Genomic DNA, 12,491 nt, shown 5'->3' on the forward strand with positions numbered 1-12,491 from the left:
TGGTATGTCCAACTTATAACTGAATCTTGTGTTGTGTCTGTGTATAGTGTGTCTTACGTTGAATTTATGAATATTTTCTTTGATAAACATTAGGCAGCTAAATATGTATAGGCATGGAACAGTCATTATTTTATATTGCTCGAAAAGAGGTTTGCATGAAACAGATTGGTTGAATATTCCAGCCATATTTCTTACTGCTTTTTTCTGCCAAATGAATACATTGCCAGCATTTGATGAGTTACCCCATAATAAAACCCCATATGTTAAATGGCTATGAAAAAAGGCATAATAAGATTGTACCAATAAATTTTCACTTACGCAGGATCTAAGTTTATTTAATAAGAAGATGACTCTGGCCAGTTTGCAGCATAATTAGTTTGTTTGCACATCCCACGATAATTTTGAATCTAGATCTAGGCCAAGAAGCTTTACTGAGGTACATTCAATGTCGTTATTTAGGGTGAATATTATTTTCTCTGTTTGTTTTGATTAATAGTCAATTGATTAGTTTCAATCAATTGATTAGTTTCAAACCAGAAAGTGGACTTCTCTTCTACTTCTTTGTCCAGTTCTTCAAGTATGCATTTATTATTAAAAGTAGTATTGTCTGCATACAAAACTGTTTTATGGGGTATGAAGCTGGGTAGATCATTTACATAAATGTTAAAAAGGAAAGGACCAAGAACAGAACCTTGGGGAACTCCGCTTTCAATATTTAGGAGATCTGATTGTTTACTGTTTATACTGACCCTCTGCTGTCTATTTAATAGATACGATTTTATGAGAGAGAGTTCAGCTTCTAGGATACCATAAAAGCGTACCTTTTTTATCAGCATTTGGTGTGAAACTGAATCAAAAGCCTTACTTAAATCAATAAGCGTTGCACTCACGGAAAGTTTAGATTCAAAAGCATCCAGTACTGTTGGGACAATGCTTTCATTTGCTTTTGTGGTAGATGAATGAGCTCTAAAACCATACTGAGCATTTGTGAGTAAATTATTATTTGAAAAATACTTATCTAGCTGAATTTGTATGCAGTATTCTATAATTTTTGATAGAATAGGCAAAAGTGATATTGGACGGCAATTACTTGGATTGGACTTATCTCCCTTTTTATGTATTGGAACAACAACTGAGACTTTGAGATATGTAGGAAAGCACCCACTGTCAAACATCCAATTAATAAGAGTAGTAATTGGGTATTGCATGACATCAATAATTCTTTTTATAACAAAGCAAACTATAGAAATCCTCAGATTGTGAATTGTTTAATTTTTGTGTTGCTTTAATAATATCCATTGGCTTAACTTCATACCATCTGAATCTAGGCAGATTACTACTATTGTCATGTGATATTGGTACACCATTTACATCGCCATGGATACAATCTTTAGCAGCATTGATCTTTGTGGGATCACCGTTACCAGACTTGACAAAGAAGTAATTAAATTCGTCTGGGGTAATTGAGATATTCTCATTTGGTTTGTACTTCACTTTGCCTAGCTCAGTTTTAATAATATCCCAAGCTGCCTTACATTTATTATTGGAATTATTAATGAAGTGATCGTTTGCGGCAAGTTTGGCTTCTTTTATTTTTGACTTATAAATGCTCTTAATTTTCAGATATGTAGCCTTATCCACCTTATTGTTTGTTTGTTTGATTTGTTGTTTTAAGTCGACTTTATGCACAGTAAGGCTAATCGGGACTGGACCTACAGTTTAAAGTGGGATCCGAACCACTATGTGCCTCCACCGGGAATCAAACCCGGGACCCCTTTTATCCACCTTATTATTTTTATATCCATAGTAATACATCATAAGCTGTTTTTAATTGAGTTAATTGAGGTGAGTATCATTCACCTATGTGCTTTTGTTTTCGTTTTGCCTTACTTGTTTTTTCTTTCTTAAGGACTCTGTGGCAGCAGTCATTTTATAATTTGGAAATAGTGTTGATAAAATTGTCGAACGCTTTGTCCACACTTGCACAAGAAGTAATTAAGTAAAACCAATCAATTTCTTTTAGTTCGTTTCTCAGTGTATTCAATCTGTCATCATTAATTAACCTAGTAGACTTGATCTGGGTATGTGCATTGTTCAGAGGCCTATCAGTATTTACTTTCAACCACAGGCCTTTATGATCTGATAAGTAAAATGTATTAAATATTCCAATTTCATAACTAGATGTAACTAAATTCGTTAAAATGTTGTCTAAACATGAGTCTAGTCTTGTTGGTTTATCATTTGCACAATATAGTAGAGTGATCATAACATATTCAGAAGGTATAATTGCTTAGGGCTGACATGTCAGATATCAATATTAATGTCTCCAAGAATTATTATTTTGTGCTTACTAAATTCTTTATCAAGGTGTGAGATAAGGTTTTGTAAGTGCTCAATAAAAAAATCTATACTGCTTTCGGGTGCTCGATAAATGGAGATGATAATTATTCTTAAATATGGTAATAGTACCGCAGCAACTTTGAAACACCATTCTACAGAAAAGTGACTGACATCTAAAACTGAGAAACTAATATCTAAATTTTCATTGATATATAATGATACCCCTCCATGATTCATGCTCGATCTACAGTAACCAGTCATAAGCCTAAAACCTGGTGGTACATAGATTTGTAATTCTTCATCCCGTAGCCAATGTTCATTAATACTTAAAATGCTGTTTTTTATTTCCCCAATTATTATTTCTAACTCATCTAACTTATTTCTAAGAGATCTTATGTTTAGGTTAAGTAACATAATAGAAGTACTATTGCATTGTGGTATAGAAAACCTGCTTTGTGTAAATGGTAATGATGACTGAAACACATTTACACAGTTTCTATTTTGACAAATAGGCACATTGATATTAGGTGTACAATAATCCACCTGACCTACGGTGAGTCACATAATTATTCGGACAGATAAGGTTTCTGAATATTTACTGTCGTAGTCGTGATATAATACGATGATAAATGTTTAATATTTATTTAACAAAGAAAACTCAATATGAGCACACTGTTAATTATCTTCAATTATGTTTAATATAATATATTAGTAAAATATTTTCATTAAACAAAACAAACATTTTTTGTGGATTAAACAAAATTATTCGGACACATGGAAGGAGAAACAGGAAAACACGCTTGAAAAGCAACGAACAGAAATGTCAGTATCTGGTAGGCATCCCTTTCATTTTTAACACCTCGGATAAACGATTTGGAATACTTTCTACCAATTTTCTGATGTACACTGGCGATATGTTGGCCCATTCATGTTGAAGTCTCTTCTTGAGGTCTGCCTTCGAGGTTATAGGTGTTTTCTTCACTTCTTTTTCGAACTTACACCAGAGGTGCTCAATGACGTTCAAGTCTGGAGACTGCGGTGGAGGATGGAGCACTTTTGGACAGTTGTACAATAACCATTCTTGTACTACGCGGGAAGTGTTCTTCGGGTCATTATCTTGATAAAACATAAAGTTACAGAGAATGCCCATCATTTCAGCACTGGTCTTTAGATTTTACTTCAGAATGTCAAGGTAACGGTACCTGTCCATTGTCTATTCGATGAAAGCCAATTTACCAACGCCTTGGGCCGACATGCAGCCCCAAACCACTACGTGACCACCCCCGTGCTTTACTGTTGCTTGCAAATTTTTCCCTCGGAGCTCCTCATTTGGTTTACGCCACACTCTTACCCTCCCATCTGACTCACAAATATTGAATTTACTCTCGTCAGTGAAAATTACCCGATTCCACCATGTCTGATCCTTTCCTAAGTGTTCCCTTGCGAACACCAGTCTTTTTGTCCTGTTTGGCTTACTTACAAATGACTTTCTCCTGGTTACACGGCCATGATAGTTTGCCCTTCTGAGCACTCTTCGTATAGTTTCAGGATGACTATGCTTTCCACACTCCTCAGCTACCTCAGCACACACCATTGGAGCACTCATCTTTAAAAAAAAAAAATCCTCACGATTACTGTCTCTTCTCTGGGGGAAAACATTCTTGGTCTCCCTGTATGACCGTGGGACTCGATCCTGTCTGCATCTTTAAATCGCTTAATAATATCTGACACTGTACTTTTTTCATTTTCAACATTGAGGCTATTGCAAGGTAAGTTTTACCCTTAGCGTGGTGCCATATCACTAACTGACGTTGTTCAAATGAACTTTCCTTTCCTCTACGCTCCATTTCTACATAGAAAATGTTCTTATATCACAACTTTGTTAAACAAAACACGATCGTAATTACTACAGAAACCTACAGGAAACCAGAGTTAATATATATGAACAGAGTATCAATCAATTCGTAAATCGAAATTGTCACTGTATCGCAAACTTACGTTAACATTTACTATGTGTCCGAATAATTTTGTGGCACTATTTTTGCAACGGTAGGGATTCATCCTTCGTTATATTGTTGCTGATGTTCGTTTTTTAACTTTTTATCATCCAATTTTGTGCTAAACATGACATTTTTTAAACGAAAATCAGCTTCAACGCTGTACACTCGAAATCGAATGAAACGCCCCCCCCCTTACGGTTATGCAACCCGGAATTTTATATCATCTAGTTTCGCCAGGAATAGCAGCTCGCGAGAAGCGTAGTGTTTCCAACTCTTGAATCTAGCCACAGATTCAAGCGACCGGGTGGAGATCTTGCTTTCCTCTTGATTTGATTTTAACGGACAAGATGTTTATTTTGAGAATGTCTCTGGTAATAATAACAAGTGTTATTAACATTTATGCTTGAGTTTTTTATTATTCTTTTACCACTTCCGAACGAATATGTGAAGATTTTTTTTTCATTTTGCAATAACGCTTTCGTCATTTTTCCTTCAGAGTTATTCATTTTGTTTTTAAATTTTTTGCGACATCTGATTTGGAAAAAGTTCCACGAAGTTTATTTTAAGTATAAATGCATCTGGACATACAGTGTAGAGTGGGATTCGAACAACAAATATGAGCTTCCGTCGCGAATCGAACCAGCGCTCCTTTCATTATGTTTTCTTTCCACGTTTATTAAAATTTGCTTCCTTCAGCCTACTTCCGATTGTCGTATATTTCAATTCGTATTCCCGTTTTTTTTTTCATTTGCATTGTTCGAGCCGTGATAACTTTCTCTCTTAATCTGGTTATTCGAATACTTTTATACTTATTTTTTTTTCCTTTTCTCGATTTTCCCTTTGCACTCATTACAGATTTCGGTATCACGCTTTTCCATATTTTCAGTAATTTAATTCTTTGACTATTTTTAATTTGCCCTTAGTCCGAATCAAGAAAATATGTTAGGAAATGTTTCCCGTGTAAATCTTATTGTATGGTGGTGTAAAATTGATGCCAGCTTTTTCTTGCGATAAGGGTTTTGAAAGTGCAAGGGTCTCATTTATTAACCATGGTGGGAAGGGGGGGGGGCGGAGGGGTGCCAGAAACCTTCCAGTCGGAATATGCCTGAAACGAAAAGTATAGATCGACCACAACGAAAAAAATCCTTGGTACGAACAGTACCCGCGCAGATCTCCCTTCTTCCCTTCAGTTCGGGCCATAAGGAAGCATGGTCCGCTCTCCCCCGCCCCTCCTCGCGGGAGTACGGTGCACAGGAGTCGTGGGTCTGCGCAGGTTGTTTTGCTTGTGGTTCCACTCTTCCATCAGCATGTGGGTGCTGAGAAGGCTATGCTATCTGCGAGTGAGGGGGAGGGGGTGACGAGCAACACTGCCACAGCGAGTCGCTGTAAATGATTTCATCGTCTGTGCTGCGTGAAACCGGTTCTTGGTGCTCCTACACTTTTCCGATACATTTCTGCCAGCCTTTCTAGCGAAGCGAGGTCATATGTTCCAGACTAGAACTCTGGTCAGGCATGAATGTATCACTGAGTTTGTCCCGTCACAATTTTATAAATTGATAATTCATCCGTATTATCGCGATTAATTCAAGAGGCAGAAGAGTGATGTAAAATAACCGAAATAGAAATTGATGCATTTGTGCCTGGTGCTAGTGTAACGACGAAGTTAACTCTTTATAAATGATGAAATAGGTAGCCCTTGCGCTCAAATACACTTATACCTTGGCACAAAAAAATCTGATCTCTTACTACATTTGGAATACAGCCAAGAGCGATGTAAATCAATGCAATTACATTGTGAATGTTTCACATCCTATAGTCTTTCTTTTTCTCGTAGCGGGGGCGGGGGTTCATTCATTACAAATATCTAGGAATGGATTTAGCAGCAATCCGTGATATACTTAAATATCATAACATGCTGCGTAGCCAGGGTTCTTGGGTCCTAGCCTCTGATAATGAGTTTTTCTTTTTCGTTGTTTCTTCAATCTTCGTCAATTTCCCTGAAGCATCATTCATCCTCTGTCGCCATTGGCTATATGTAAAAGTTGACATAAAATTAGTAAATTTTGAAAAGAAAACACAAGGATCTGCTTTTCTCATAGCTCGCCAAACATGCTCATTTCTGTATTTTATGCTTTCAGCGCTATCATTATTCTTGGCAGGCAATGGAATTGAAGCAACTCTCACAACTAACGTAAACTACATATCATTCAGGCATGACAATTCTCGCGGGCAAAGTGGATTTTTTTGGCACATGGTAGCGCAATAACTATCTTCTGGCCTAGATTTAAATCCGTACTCTTTATTCCAGTTGAGTGATTGACTCACAATTTTGCCATTGAAGGTTTGGGTTGTATTTGGGTTATACGTATTATGTTTTTGGTGCGCTAGGAAAAAGCAATCCCAAAGGTTCGCACTGAACAGAAAATTGTGTGCTTTCCCCCCCCTCTCTCTCTCTCTTCCAACTCCGTCCCTCTCTCTCACCCAAAGTCCACACTATTTAGGTAAACTGTTGTTAGAAACATATTTTCCGAAGAATATCCACATTGAAAATATTATTCCCCAATTGTTTTGATAGGGCATTTCTATTGCTCCGAACGAATTACCTCCGTAAGAGGACTAGGGCCTCCCCGATGGCGCAATCGTAGAGTCGTCACCTTTAATCAAGGGGTCCCGGGTTCGATACCCGGTGGAGGAACATAGTGGTTCGGAACCCACTATAAACTGTAGGTCCAGTCTCAATTAGCCTTTCTGTGCACAAAGTGGACTTAAAAAAACAACAATTCAATTCAATTCAATTGAATTATCTTATCAATATTTTTAAATCTGCATGCACCTACTTAATTTAATAGATTATACATTTATATTCATTGCGGGCAGAAATGTGCGAGAAAACAATGTATTTTTTTCAGGGAATGCATGAGTCAATAATAATGTATATTTTACGGTATATACTCTTTTATATTGCATTGATTCAATAGTATCCTTATTTCCTAAAGCAAACATGAGTTTCTTTGCACACACCACGCAGGCCCTGCTTGACGTAAATCTCAGATGCAGTAACTTCACGGTTGCCTTTTGCCACCACGCTTTGGCTTTTAATCGAGCCCCGGTGGGTGCTTCGTTCGAGATCCTGCAGCAGTTTTACTCGTATCTATGCCTTGAGCATGTCACTTGCAACGGAACCAATAAAATGAAACTTTCTGCACCGGAATGGGCGTGAAACTCTACATGCACCAATGATAAGGTGTTTTCAAGAGGCATGTGCCACGTGCAGCATGCCCCTTCGGTCCGAATGTTCCTTTACGATATCATTTCATCATGCCTTACTTTCGGAATTTACAAGAGAGAAGATAGTCCGCATGTTCTTGTGTGGCGGATCTGCTGCACTACAGATTGCTACGACCCTTGGTGTGGACGATTCATGCGTCAGGCGTTGGATTCGGTGTTACGAGGAAAAAGGGGGCCAAGGAATGAAGTGAAGACCCAACAAAGGCCGGCCGAGGAAGGCAACCAGGGAAGAAGATGCAGGCATCATTGAGATGAGCGAGGGCAATCCCTTCATGGCTACAACGAAGATTCGCCAAGAGTTGAAACTGGAGTGCCATGCTGCAACAGTTCGGCACCGTCGAGCGGCAAAGAAAGAAGCAATGATGCATTTCCATCACGAAGCACGGATCAGTTTTCTTTACAATATTTACCAGCTCCTAAATAATTTTGGCAGAACGTAATTTTGAGCGACAAAAAAGTATTTTCGTCTGACGAAAATGGTCAGGTTTATGTTTGGAGGCGCAACAACACTCGCTACGGCCCCGAGAACATTTCTACCCATGCTAGGAGTGGCAGGATATCCGTGGCGGTGTGGGGATGGATCAGTTCGTCTGGAGTAGATGGATTGATGGAAGTGTCCTCGAGAATGAATTCGCAGGAATACATCGCAGTGCTGGAAAACCACACGCTTCCCAGCGTGCGAGAGAGACACCTTGAAGATGAGATTTCGCACGTGACTTTCGATCAAGACAACAGCAGCGTCCATACATCGAAAGCGAACACCACCTGGTTTAATCAGCACCCAGGAATTTCAAGAGTAGATTGGCCAGCGAAGTCTCCCAATCGAAAACATTTTCACGTGTTTGATGTTTGGGAGAGTTTAAGGAGAAGACCAAACATCTGCTCGTGAAATCCTTGCCTCGTCGACTAGATGCAGTGCTTGAATCCAATGGCGGGTGGACACAGTATTGAAACCCCGCACGGTTTAACAGATGTTCTTTGCTACATCCCAGAACAAAACTAATTACACACATCTCCATATGCAACTTATGTTTCCAATTCTTTTTTATTGATACCTTGGTGCTCATGGTTACTTTTTCACACACCTGCACCATTATATTATATTCTATAATATTAATATTCACATTATTGACAGATATGATTCACATGAAATTCAAATGCGCAGCACACATGCACCCATTCCTAACACTTAACTATTAGTTACATTACACCTATCACGTTGTCACAGTTCTAAATCAGTGGTGCCCAGGGGGAGGGGCATTATGGCGCAGACTGTGATGGAAATTTGACTGAGTAAACAGGGAACAAGTTTAATTACGTTATCAATTAGCCATTGCTGTTATACAAATAGTAATTTGTAGTTTGTCAGGGGAATTGTTACGGGTAATATGTGATATTGGTTGGGGGGGGGGGGCGATATCCAACTCTTACATATTAGGCCTTAGATTGATAGGGAAATTATGGTGGGCGATTAATGAAGGTAGTGGGATTTTCAGGTAGCTGGATTGATAATTATTTTGGGGGCAGGGAATCCCAACTCTTGTGTATTACTATTACGTCTTAGATTGCTTTTTTGGAGGGAGCAATATCAACAGGAAGTCTAAAATTGGCATGGAAATTTTGTTGGGAATATAGAGTATTAAATTTGAGGTGGAGGGGAGGGGAATGAAGTTTTGATAAAGTGTTACGTCTTAGATTGTGAAGGGACTCGAACCCGGAACATTCGGTGTCTGGATCGTTAGTCCATCACTAACCGCGCTTGGCCGCAGAGAAGGTTCTCTTTGGTGGCCAAGCGCGTTAAATGGTCCACTTCCGATACCACGAAATTTCCGGGTTCGAGTCACGGCTTCAGTATTGGTATCATGGTGTCAATTTAATCTAATCGTCACTCATCCTCATTAGCCGAAAGTGGCAGAAGAGCGAATTAAAATAACAAGAGGTACAAAAACAACTTTAACCCTCTAGTAATTTCTGATCAATAGATGCGTATTAGCTTTGATTGTTGACTCTTTAATGATAAGCTTACGATTATTATTGTTAATATGGATTGCCATCCATTAACAGAAGGACGGACCAATCGATCATTTGATTCATGTCGTTTTTTTGGTATTTGTTGTTCCTTCGGATCAGCTTCGAAACCTAAGGAAATGTTTAGATGTCTGTCTGAAGTTAGTGACAATGGTTCTTTAATTTCCCGTCACTCTTTCAGCCGGCGCGGGAACCACCTTTATGGCAGTGATCCTCTGTTGCCGCGTTTACCTACGAAGGAACTCGTGGCCAAACAACGAATTAGGTCTACCGCTTGGGCAAGAAGCGGCAACTTCACAAAGCCCTCTTCTCCGAAGCAGCCAGCCGGGAAACAGAATTTTGTCAAAATAACCCTTCTGCTCTGTGAATGAACACCGGTTCTAACAGCGTTTCTATACTTAATTGGACATTATCCATTGTTTTTCTTTTTGATTGACTATATATTCTATCTATATATTTCGAGACATATCAAGACATCACCTCTTCTCTCATCTTCAGGCGATCAATTTTTGCTATGTCTGTAGTGTGATTGGAACTATGACAGTCCGTGATTTTTTCCAAATCCGGTCCGCTAAGCAATTCGTCTTAGATGCCCATTCGAAATCGACAGCTATAGAGCAAAATATGTTTGAAGTGAAGAGTCTTATTGAATGAAACATAGCTCGACTCACCCTCATATTTGAATTTATTAGATAACTTGCTTGCACTTCGTATAGAAAGCACCACGAGACTGAAAATTCACACTATTTGGCATGGCAAATAGACCTTATTCCAGCTTCGCTGAAAGTTCGATGTAGTTGTCAGTCTGTGTTGTGATGGGTTACCATGTTCCAATTTTGTTTTAATTCCATTTCATGCTCAAAAAGGCTACCCGAAGTGGGACCTACAGTTGAAAGTGGGATCCGAACCACTAGGCAGTTGTGTCTCCACCAGGAATCGAACCTGGGACTCCGTGATTATAGGGGGTTAACGCGTTCATGGCTTTACAGTTTCGTGAATTCAAGGAAGCCAAGGTGAGAAAATGTGAAGAAATATCTTCTACACGGAGCTAACTGTGTGTATGTATGTAAAACTTTCTAGCACATCATCCATTTTCCTACCTTCATTTTATCATCATTACGTTGAATTTTGCACCAGTGATTTTTCACTACTTTCTAGGTCACGTCACTTTGAGTCGTAAAGTATTGTCTGTAATTCAGTTTTAGTATAGTTTGTAGCCTCTCACCCAAAAAATTCTGGAAAACTCAACTTCTGGAAAAAATAGTGCGAGTTCAATTGAGAATACGAAAATAGAGCGGAATGATTATATTGCTACAATATCTTCAGGAAAGTAAAGCGTAAAATTGAATTCTGCCTCTGAGTGAGTCCATGATATTGTTTATGTTTGAAGGTAATATATTAAACATGACTATCAGCATAACCGAACGCATATAATGAGATGATTTATTAGTGTTACCAGACTAAAGGTGTGGAGTGCGGCCTGTTGCCTCCTTCATTACGGAATTCCACATGTAAAAATTGATCAGCTCTTATTGCGAGTAACCATCATAGGCTTAGCCAAATTCTGGCGTTTATATTTCAATTCACTTCCTTAACAAATCCTTTCTCGATTTACTAGATTTTAAGCGGAGCGTCATTCAGTTGTTTGTGAGTGTTCTTTTTGCAGAAGCAACAGCAGCTCGCTCACATCCACAGCGCCCCGCCCACTCGACGAGACGCGTGGTCTGTGCAGTGCAGAACAATGACAGTGTTGCCTCTCTATTCGATCTTTGTGTTGTTTTTAGCCTGCCACTACACACACATTTCAGACAATTCTTCCCATACAACAAATGGAAAAGCAATCAGGCAACTGTTAAATGGCTCTTTTCTAGATTTTCTATTAACACTTTCCACGGCCAAGATATGTTAACTTGGTTCTGTTTCGTATTCCCACAATTTGGCTTCGTGCAGTAGGGCTTTATATTGCAAGCTAAAAAAAACAACGTAGGCAGGTATTTTAACATTTTAATTTTCATCCGTTTCATGATTGTGTGAAAGAATATGGTGGAAAAATACACTACTTGAGACAATATCACTAATAATAATTGGCCGCCGCTGTGCCCGAGCGTGGTAAGCCGTCGGCTTTTGATCTCGCTGCCGAAATTCCCGGGTTTGAGTCCCGGCCTGGGTATGATTGTTTATGAGTGTTACTTCATGAATTTTATCATACACTAATCCTCATCGTTGCGACTAGCCAAAAGTAAAGTAAAAAAAGATAAAGATATTAGTAATAATAAAAATATGAATCTAGCTCCCCATGGTTCCTTTATGACTGTCCTTTTATCAATTTCATCGAGTCATCATTCATCCTCATTGTTGCGATTAGCCAATAAATTGTAGAGAAGCTGCGAAAAATAAGATGTAAAATAATAACAGAATTTTCTCCACAGAAGGAAAAATAAATGCTCCAGAAAACATGAAATACAGGAAAAGAGTGTCCTGTAATGTGAGTCTGTAAACCAAATGTAAATCACGAATGAAGAAGTTACGTGAAGGTTTCGTCTTCTACGAAGCAATACAGGCTTGGATGGCGTAGTGGTAGCGTCGTCGCCTTCTAATCAAGGGGTCCCGGTGGAGGCACAAAGTGGTTCGGATCCCACTTTAAACTGTAGGTCCAGTCCCGATTAGTCATACTGTGCATTGTGGACTTAAAACACCAAATCAACAACCAACCAACCAATACGGGGTTGGAAACACTACGGTTATAGGTTTGGAAACAGTGCTCCTCTCGGGAACTACTCTACCAGGCGAAACTAGACGATATAAAATTCCGGGTTGCATAACCGCAAGGGAGGG

Source organism: Lepisma saccharinum, chromosome 6 (assembly GCF_977018435.1).
Source record: "Lepisma saccharinum chromosome 6, izLepSacc3.1, whole genome shotgun sequence".
Lineage (NCBI taxonomy): Eukaryota > Metazoa > Arthropoda > Insecta > Zygentoma > Lepismatidae > Lepisma > Lepisma saccharinum.